General features: G+C 43.0%; 1 protein-coding gene across 1 annotated transcript in view; it reads right to left on the minus strand.

The window, feature by feature from the left end:
- The window catches only part of LOC135542477 (1-acyl-sn-glycerol-3-phosphate acyltransferase gamma-like), a 31,342-nt gene extending 21,625 nt beyond the window's left edge, over positions 1-9,717 (minus strand). Inside the window, exon 1 of the mRNA XM_064969438.1 lies at positions 9,535-9,717. The gene's annotated coding sequence lies outside the window, so the exon portion shown is untranslated. The remainder of the gene's footprint in view (positions 1-9,534) is intronic.
- Between the last annotated feature and the right edge of the window lie 224 nt (positions 9,718-9,941).

Raw genomic sequence — 9,941 nt, forward strand, 5'->3', positions numbered from 1 at the left:
TGACACAAACCTACCTGTTTACAGTTACATTTTGTTGATACATGGATTATAATAGCAATAGGGCACCTCGGGGGTTTGTAGTATATGGCCAATATACCACTGCTAAGGGCTGTATCAAGGCACTCCGCTTCCGTGCAGTGCATAAGAACAGCCCTTACTTATATTTAAGCAATAAGGCCCAAGGAGGTGTGGTATATAGCCAATATACCACGGCTAAGGGCTGTTCTTAGCCACGAGGTGCCTTATTGCTATTATACTGAACAAAAATATAAATGCAGCAATTTCAAAGATTTTACTGAGTTATAGATGAGTAAGGAAATCAGTCAATTGAAATAAATGCATTAGGCGCAGATGCATATACAAATATGCATCTGTTGGTCACAGATAACTTTAAAAAAAATAATAATAATAATGGGCGTGGATCAGAAAACCAGTCAGTATCTTGGTGTGACACATGTCCTTTGTATTGACAGTCAGTATCAGTATCTGGCACGACACATGCCCTTTGTATGGAGTTGATCAGGCTATTGAGTGTGGCCTGTGGAATGTTGTGCCACTCCTCTTCAATGGCTGTGCAAAGTTGCTGGGTATTGGCAGGAACTGGAACATGCTGCCATACACGTCGATCCAGAGCATCCCAAACGTGCTCAATTGGTGACAGGTCTTGTGAGTATGCAGGCCATGGAAGAAGTGGGACATTTTGAGCGATGTTGGAGGCGGTTATGATAGAGAAATTAACATTAAATTCTCTGGCAACAGCTCTGGGACATTATTGCAGTCAGCAAGCCAATTGCACACTCCCTCAAAACAAGAAATCTGTGGCATCGTGTTGTGTGACAAAACCTCACCTTTTAGAGTGCCATTTTATTGTCCCCAGTACAAGGTGCACCTGTGTAATAATGATCATGCTGTTTAATCAGCTTATTGATATGCCACACCTGTCAGGTGGAAGGATTATCTTGGCAAAAAACAAATTTGTGCACAACATTTTAAAGAAATAAGCTTTTTGTTCTTATAGAACATTTATGGGATCTTTTATTTCAGCTCATGAAACATGGGACCAACACTTAACATGTTTGCGGTTCTATTTTTGTTCAGTGTATAAACTGTTTGCCAACACAATTAGAACAGTAAACAAGTAATGTTTCATCATACCTGTGGTATATTGTCTGATATACCACAGCTTTCAGCCAATCAGCATCTGGGACCCAAACTACCTGGGGTGTATTCATTACTGCCCTTTTTGTCATCGTGCTAGCTGGCAGTAGCCACAGCAGGCATTATAGATTGGCACATTGTGGCTGTGGTAACTAGTAAAAACGCAAAGTCAAAATGGCCTATCTCGTAAAATTCAGGAAAACAAAACCTTAATTTAAGGTTATGGTTAGGCATAATGTTAGCAGTGTGGTTAGGGTTAGTTTTAAAATCAGATTTTAAGAAATTGTAGAAATAGGCGGGGTTTTATGACTTTGTGGCTGTGGTAACAAGTGACGACCACGTCGTGTTCAACAACACAAAGGAGCTGATTGGCTGACACTGCCATTCCAAAATTTCTGCAGTGGCTACTACAAGCTAGCATGAGGACGAAAAAGGTTGTTTTCCTGGAAAACTAGCAGTATTTTAATATTTTCGATGGAGCAGTGTTGATAAAAGTAAAACCTGGAGTCCAGAGGCATATCCCATCCCTGCATTACGGTATGTTTTCCGACCCATATCTCGTGCCGGCTCCACTGTGTCTTAATGTAACCAGGATCGCATTCTGACCCCAGTGCAGCTCAGTGTAAACAAGCGTAACGGTCGGTATCTTCCGGGCAAGCTACTGTGCATGAGAAATGGTGGTGCAGCGGTCTAAGGCACTGCATCTCAGAGCAAGAGGCGTCACTACAGTCCCCGGTTCGATTCCAGGCTGTATGACATCCGGCCGTGATTGGGAGTCCCATGGGGCGGCGCACAATTGGCCCAGTGTCATCCAGGTTTGGCCCGGGATAGGCCGAAATTGTAAATAAGAATTTCTTCCGAACTGACTTGCCAAGTTAAATATATAACAATATATTTTTTAAATTACCTAGATGTTGATTGACTAGTAGGCGGCATTCTGCCTTCTTCCTAATTTTCAGCCATTGGCTTCACCCAACACTCTCATGTGAACTACAATCTGTGTTTTAACATTTAGGAACGTCCATAATCATTGCTTGCGATACTGCTTTCGAAATACACTGCTCAAAAAAATAAAAGGGAACACTAAAATTACACATCCTAGATCTGAATGAATGAAATATTCTTATTAAATACTTTTTTCTTTACATAGTTGAATGTGCTGACAACAAAATCACACAAGGTCTGGATTTGGAGTGACACTCAAAATTAAAGTGGAAAACCACACTACAGGCTGATCCAACTTTGATGTAATTTACATTTACATTTAAGTCATTTAGCAGACGCTCTTATCCAGAGCGACTTACAAATTGGTAATGTCCTTAAAACAAGTCAAAATGAGGCTCCGTAGTGTGTGTTTGGCCTCCACGTGCCTGTATGACCTCCCCACAACGCCTGGGCATGCTCCTGATGAGGTGGCGGATGGTCTCCTGAGGGATCTTCTCCTAGACCTGGACTAAAGCATCTGCCAACTCCCGGACAGTCTGTGGTGCAAAGTGGCGTTGGTGGATGGAGCGAGACATGATGTCCCAGATGTGCTCAATTGGATTCAGGTCTGGGGAACGGGCGGGCCAGTCCATAGCATCAATGCCTTTCTCTTGCAGGAACTGCTGACACACTCCAGCCACATGAGGTCTAGCATTGTCTTGGAGTAGGAGGAACCCAGGGCCAACCGCACCAGCATATGGTCTCACAAGGGGTCTGAGAATCTCATCTCGGTACCTAATGGCAGTCAGGCTACCTCTGGCGAGCACATGGAGGGCTGTGCAGCCCCCCAAAGAAATGCTACCCCACACCATGACTGACCCACCGCCAAACCAGTCATGCAGGAGGATGTTGCAGGCAGCAGAACGTTCTCCACGGCATCTCCAGACTCTGTCACGTCTGTCACATGTGCTCAGTGTGAACCTGCTTTCATCTGTGAAGAGCACAGGGCGGCAGTGGCAAATTTGCCAATCTTGGTGTTCTCTGGCAAATGCAAAACGTCCTGCACGGTGTTGGGCTGTAAGCACAACCCCCACCTGTGGACGTCGGGCCCTCATACCACCCTCATAGAGTCTGTTTCTGACCGTTTGAGCAGACACATGCACATTTGTGGCCTGCTGGAGGTCATTTTGCAGGGCTCTGGCAGTGCTCCTCCTGCTCCTCCTTGCACAAAGGCGGAGGTAGCGGTCCTGCTGCTGGGTTGTTGCCCTCCTTCGGCCTCCTCCACGTCTCCTGATGTACTGGCCTGTCTCCTGGTAGCGCCTCCATGCTCTGGACACTACGCTGACAGACACAGCAAACCTTCTTGCCACAGCTCGCAATGATGTGCCATCCTGGATGAGCTACACTACCTAAGCCACTTGTGTGGGTTGTAGACTCCGTCTCATGCTACCACTAGAGTGAAAGCACCGCCAGCATTCAAAAGTGACCAAAACATCAGCCAGGAAGCATAGGAACTGAGAAGTGGTCTGTGGTTATCACCTGCAGAACCACTCCTTTATTGGGGGTGTCTTGCTAATTGCCTATAATCTCCACCTGTTTATTCCATTTGCACAAAAGCATGTGAAATTTATTGTCAATCAGTGTTGCTTCCGAAGTGGACAGTTTGATTTCACAGAAGTGTGATTGACTTGGAGTTACATTGTGTTGTTTAAGTGTTCCCTTTATTTTTTTGAGCAGTGTACATGGCCCTTTCACCAGCGAGAAATAATAGTTCAAATAAAATATACACTTACTGTAGTAGTTTTACACAGATCCATACCAGCGTAGAGTGCCTCCATCCCTGAAAACTACACTTCCGCTACACTTCCTGAGTTACGCTTACACACAGTTGTTCAGAGCATGCTAGATAGCTTAACACAGGTGGTCGCCTCGTCTTCCATATGTTTTCCGTAAACAAGCGCTGTAACATGGAGATATGACCGTGTGGAACACTAACCCTATCAAAGTTTGTATGAATTTAACCTTGTTTTTTTTTAAATATAATTTCTCGCTGATATGAAAGAGAAGGTCATTATGGTTCCGAAAACATACCACAAGCGCCACGTGTTAATGTTCAGGTTGAGCTTCGGAGCTCTTAACCTGTTGAAACTCCCCATCCCGGATCCGGGATCGTGACTAAAGCCTCAGGCTCATTAGCATAACGCAACGTTAACGATTTCTGAAAATCGCAAATAAAATGAAAATAATGCGCCTGCTCTCAAGCTTAGCCTTTTCTTAACAACACTGTCATCTCAGATTTTCAAAATATGCTTTTGAACCATAGCAATTGACTAATTTGTGTAAGAGTATGCTAAGCTAGCTTAGCATTTTGAGTAGCATTTAGCACGCAACATTTTCACAAGAACCAGATAACCAAATAATTAAAATCATTTACCTTTGAAGAGCTTCGGATGTTTTCAATGAGGAGATTCTCAGTTACATACCAAATGCGCAGTTTTTCCTGAAAGCGTCTGTGTGTAGGAGAAATCGTTCCGTTTTGTACATCACATTTGGCTACCGAAACGAACCGAAAATTCAGTCACCTACAACGTCAAACTTTTTCCGAATTAACTCCATAATATCGACCGAAACATGGCAAACGTTGTTTGGAATCAATCCTCAAGGTGTTTTTTCACATATCTCTTCATTGATATATCGTTCGTGGAAGCCTGCATTCTCCTCTGAATTCTGTGGAAAAATACTTGCAGCTGACTTTTGCGCACCAATTTCGGCGCAGGACACCGGGCGGACACCTGGTAAATGTGGTCTCTTATGGTCAATCTTCCAATGATATGCCTACAAATACGTCACAATGCTGCAGACACCTTGGGGAAACGACAGAAAGGGCAGACTTACTCCTCTCGCATTCACAGCCATATAAGGAGACAATGGAAAACAGAGCCTCAAAAATCCTGCTCATTTCCTGGATGCCGTCTCATCTTGGTTTTGCCTGAAGCTCACGTTCTAGGGCACGCACAGAAAATATCTTTGCAGTTCTGGACACGTCAGAGTGTTTTCTTTCGAAAGCTATCAATTATATGCATAGTCGAGCATCTTTTTGTGACAAAATATCTTGTTTAAAACGGGAACGTTTTTCATCCAAAAATTAAATTGCGCCCCTAGAGTTTCAACAGGTTAACAAAACTCCCCCTACAGAAAATGCCTTGACTCATATGTATAATGTAATGGAACTGAGTCATGATCAAGGGCTAGTGGTTGACTGACATTAGCTGATCTAATTCATTCACACGTGGGAGCGTATTATGAACATAAATAGTTGCTGGTTAATTCCGCATGCATATTTATACTGACTTTAGTTAGCTAATACACTCCAATTTTCATGTGAATAACAGCATTAACTGAAAGTCACAGCTAGCTAGCTAGGCTAACTTCTCCTAGCTATCTAGTTTCTCTCGAACGTTAACTCGAACTTGGTTGTAACCATAATATGTGACTGGAGTTGAGCCTATTATTTAAATTATTTCAAGTCTGTAGCCTACAAATAAATCAATTGTGAAGCATTTGCGAGTGCGACACACTAGGTTGGCTGGAACATTAAGCGCTCACCATTTAAACAACATTTTGTTGTATTAAATAATTAGTCTATAAATTGTGCATTTAGACTGTGAAATACTTACAATTAAATTAAAAATGCCTTACTAGGCTGTCTACAGAGTCTGTTGCTTCAGGCCCATGAGATGGTGCAGGCCAGCAGCGGAGAACACCCTCTCGGCGCAGTGTGGTGGCAGGACAACAACCTCTCCCTCAATGTGAGCAAGACAAAGGAGCTGATTGTGGACTACAGGAAAAGGCCGGCCGAACAGGCCCCCATTAACATCGACGGGGCTGTAATGTAGCGGGTCGTTAGTTTCAAGTTCCTTGGTGTCCACATCACCAACTAACTATCATGGTCCAAACACACCAAGACAGTCGTAAAGAGGGCACGACAGCACCTTTTCCCCCTCAGGAGACTGAAAAGATTTGGCATGGGTCCCCAGATCCTCAAAAAGTCGAGAGCATCTTGACTGGTTGCATCACCGCCTGGTATGGAAACTGCTCAGCATCTGACAGTAAGGTGCTACAGAGCGTAGTGTGTATGGCCCAGTACATTACTGGGGCCAAGTTTCCTGCCACCCAGGAGCTATATAATAGGCGGTGTCAGAGGAAAGCCCAAAAAATTGTCAGAGACTCCAGTCACCCAAGTCATAGACTGTTTCCTCTGCTACCACACGGCAAGCGGTACTGGAGTGCCAAGTCTAGGACCTAAAGGCTCCTTAACAGTTTATATCCTCAAGCCATAAGACTGCTGAACAATTAATCAAATGGCCATCTGATAATTTACATTAACCCCCCCCCCCACCATTTATGTTTAACACTGCTGCTACAGGTGCTTTAATATACAAATTGAATGTACAAATTACCTCGAATAACATACACCCCCGCACATTGACACAGTACCGGTACCCCCTGTATATAGCCTTGTTATTGTTATTTTATTGAGTTACTTTTTATTATTTTTTACCTTACTTTATTTGGTCAATATTTTCTTAACTCTTCTTGAACTGCACTGTTGGTTACGGGCTTGTAAGTAAGCACTTCACAGTATGGTCTACATGTGACAAATGGTCGGCGTATGTGACAAATACTGTTTGATTTGACTTTTTTCCTTTTCTATAGGTGGGCCTAAAGATTTTTAGGCTAAATAACCCTATAAAACAGAAAGCTCCTTGAAAGAGGTTTTTAGTTCATAAAGCCTTGGCTACAATGACAGTTAGCTACCCACCTTGTTCCTTTCTGTTAGCATGTGCAGGTAGTACACCATCATGCTTTCGGGATATGTGTCTTTTCAGATTCCATAATGATTCTTTAGATGTGGACTAGGGCTGATCCTATTTAGTCGACTGGTGTCTTGTACACCAATAATCATGGTGTACAAGACACTAGAGGTTGGCCAATTAATTAGGGCCAATTTCAAGTTTTCATAACAATCGGTAATCTGCATTTTTGGATGCCGATTAGGGCCGATTACATTGCGATCCACGAGGAGACTGCTTGTGTAACAGTATTGCTTCCGTCCCTCTCCTTGCCCCTACCTGGGCTTGAACCAGGGACCCTCTGCCCACATAGACAACTGACACCCACAAAGCATCATTACCCATCGCGCCACAAGGGGAACAACTACTTCAAGGTCTCAGAGCGAGTGACGTCACTGATTGAAACGCTATTAGCGCGCACCACTGCTAACTAGCAAGCCATTTCATATCGGTTACACTCACCCCCTTTAGACCTCCTTTTCCGCAGCAACCAGTGATCCGGGTCAACAGCATCAATGTAACAGAATAGCTTCCGTCCCTCTCCTCGACCCCTATCTGGGCTCGAACCAGGGACCCTCTGCCCACATCGACAACAGCCACCCTTGAAGCATCGTTACCCATCGTGCAACAAATCCGTAGCCCTTGCAGAGCAAGGAACAACTACTTCAAGGTCTCAGAGCGAGTGACTTCACTGATTTAAATGCTATTAGCGCGCACCACCGCTAACTAGCTAGCCATTTCACATCAGTTACACGTGGCAGGCTGACCACCTGTTATGCGAGTGCAGCAAGGAGCCAAGTTAAGTTGCTAGCTAGCATTAAACTTATCTTGTAAAAAACAATCAATCTTCACATAATCACTAGTTAACTACACATGGTTGATGATATTACTAGTTTAACTAGCTTGTCCTCCGTTGCATATAATCAACGCGGTGCCTGTTAATTTATCATTGAATCACAGCCTACTTCAACTTCACCAAACGGGTGATGATTTAACAAAAGTGCATTTGCGAAAAAAGCACTGTTGTTGCACCAATGTACCTAACCGTAAACATCAATGCTTTCTTAAAATCAATACACAAGTATATATATTTTTTAAACCTGCATATTTAGTTCAATTAAATTCAAGTTGTTAGGTAATATTAACTAGGGAAATTGTGTCACTTCTCTTGTGTTCAGTGCACGCAGAGTCAGGGTATATGCAGCAGTTTGGGCCGCCTTGCTCGTTGCGAACTGTGTGAAGACCATTTCTTCCTAACAAAGATCGTAATTAATTTGCCTGATTTTTACATAATTATGACATAATATTAAGGGTTGTACAATGTAACAGCAATATTTAGACTTAGGGTTGCCACCCATTCGATAAAATACGTAACGGTTCTAGATTTCACTGAAAGAATAAACATTTTGTTTTCTAAATGATCGTTTCCAGATTTGACCATATTAATGACCGAAGGCTTGTATTTCTGTGTGTTTATTATATTATAATTAAGTCTATGATTTGATATTCGATAGAGCAGTCTGACTGAGCGGTGGTAGGCAGCAGCAGGCTCGTAAGCATTCATTCAAACAGCACTTTCCTGCGTTTGCCAGCAGCTCTTCACAATGCTTGAAGCACAGTAGAGTGTTTTCTATCCTAAGCTGTCAATTATATGCATATTCTAGCATCTGGTCCTGAGAAATAGGCGGTTTACTTTGGGAACGATATTTTTCCAAAAATAAAAATAGTGCCCCCTAGTTTCAAGAAAATAAACGCAGTTGACAGTGAGAATGTTTCTTTTTTTGCTGAGTTATAATATATATTATAACTCAAAAAATATATATATATAAAATAAAAAAATTGACCGATTAATCGGGATCGGCTTTTTTTGGTCCTCCAATAAATCGGTATAGGCGTTGAAAAATCTGAATCGGTGGACCTCTACAAGACATGTCTGATTCGCGCCTGTCTGAGTGGACTAATCCATTGTGGATGCCGTGGGGGTGGTGCAGTCCATCACTAAGACATGTGCTACTGAAATTGTATATGATTAGGGAAACGGGGATGGATACACGTCTACACGTACAGTTTGATGCATATGTTCAATAAATCCAATATATGCACCACACAGAACGTACTTCAACAACTGCCTCTGCAACGCAATGATGTAAGGCAAACGCAGCGTGCCATTGGAAATGAATGTACTTCTGGTACCAAAATGCAAAAACACCCAGTGTGATAGAGGCGTGAGCTCACGAAGTGAGCGCTACTGGAGAAGGCCGAAGCTCCAGCCTTGGAAAACTCGTTCTGCGCTCAAGTCAAATTGGGCACGCTCCGCTCACATACTGTGGTCATACCTACCAAACCTGAGTCCAGACTGCTATGCAGTGATATGTTAAATTAGGTGGCATATTAGCTATCTAGTTAACCAGGGGTGTATTCATTACAGAAACCGTTTACCGATTAACAATCAAACGGAAATGAGGCGGGGCCTACCTGCATTTGTCCAATAGAAACTCTGGTTTAGGTTTTCCGTCCGAGTAAACGTTTTGCAACAGAATCGACGTAAATATTATTTACCTCTGCTAACTTGGATAGCATTTTAGCTAGCTAACGTTACCTGATTTCTGGATCCCGACGACGAGTAATGTTACCAAACAGGTCCAACGCGTTGGTTTTCAACTCAACACATAAATAACATTGGTGTCTTTGCACCACAGAGTCATAGACGCATTTATTTTTCAATATAAAGGTTTATCTTTTAGCTAGCTAGCTACATCCTTCTGTGAAACATGCAACTTCCTGTCTATCCAACCACAAACTCTGTCCCCCTGGAAACAATGCATAACAATAAAGAGTATCTATTATATTTCCAAGATAATCGAGTGACCGCTCCAACAATGGTAATACGTGTCCTCAAAGATGGAAGGCAGGCGGGAGGTGGCGAGATCAGGTGGGACCATTCTGGCCAATGAGAGGCCAGATACGCGTGTGCACAACAGTCACAACACCATAGACACAACTCGG

Source organism: Oncorhynchus masou, chromosome 6 (assembly GCF_036934945.1).
Source record: "Oncorhynchus masou masou isolate Uvic2021 chromosome 6, UVic_Omas_1.1, whole genome shotgun sequence".
NCBI lineage: Eukaryota > Metazoa > Chordata > Actinopteri > Salmoniformes > Salmonidae > Oncorhynchus > Oncorhynchus masou.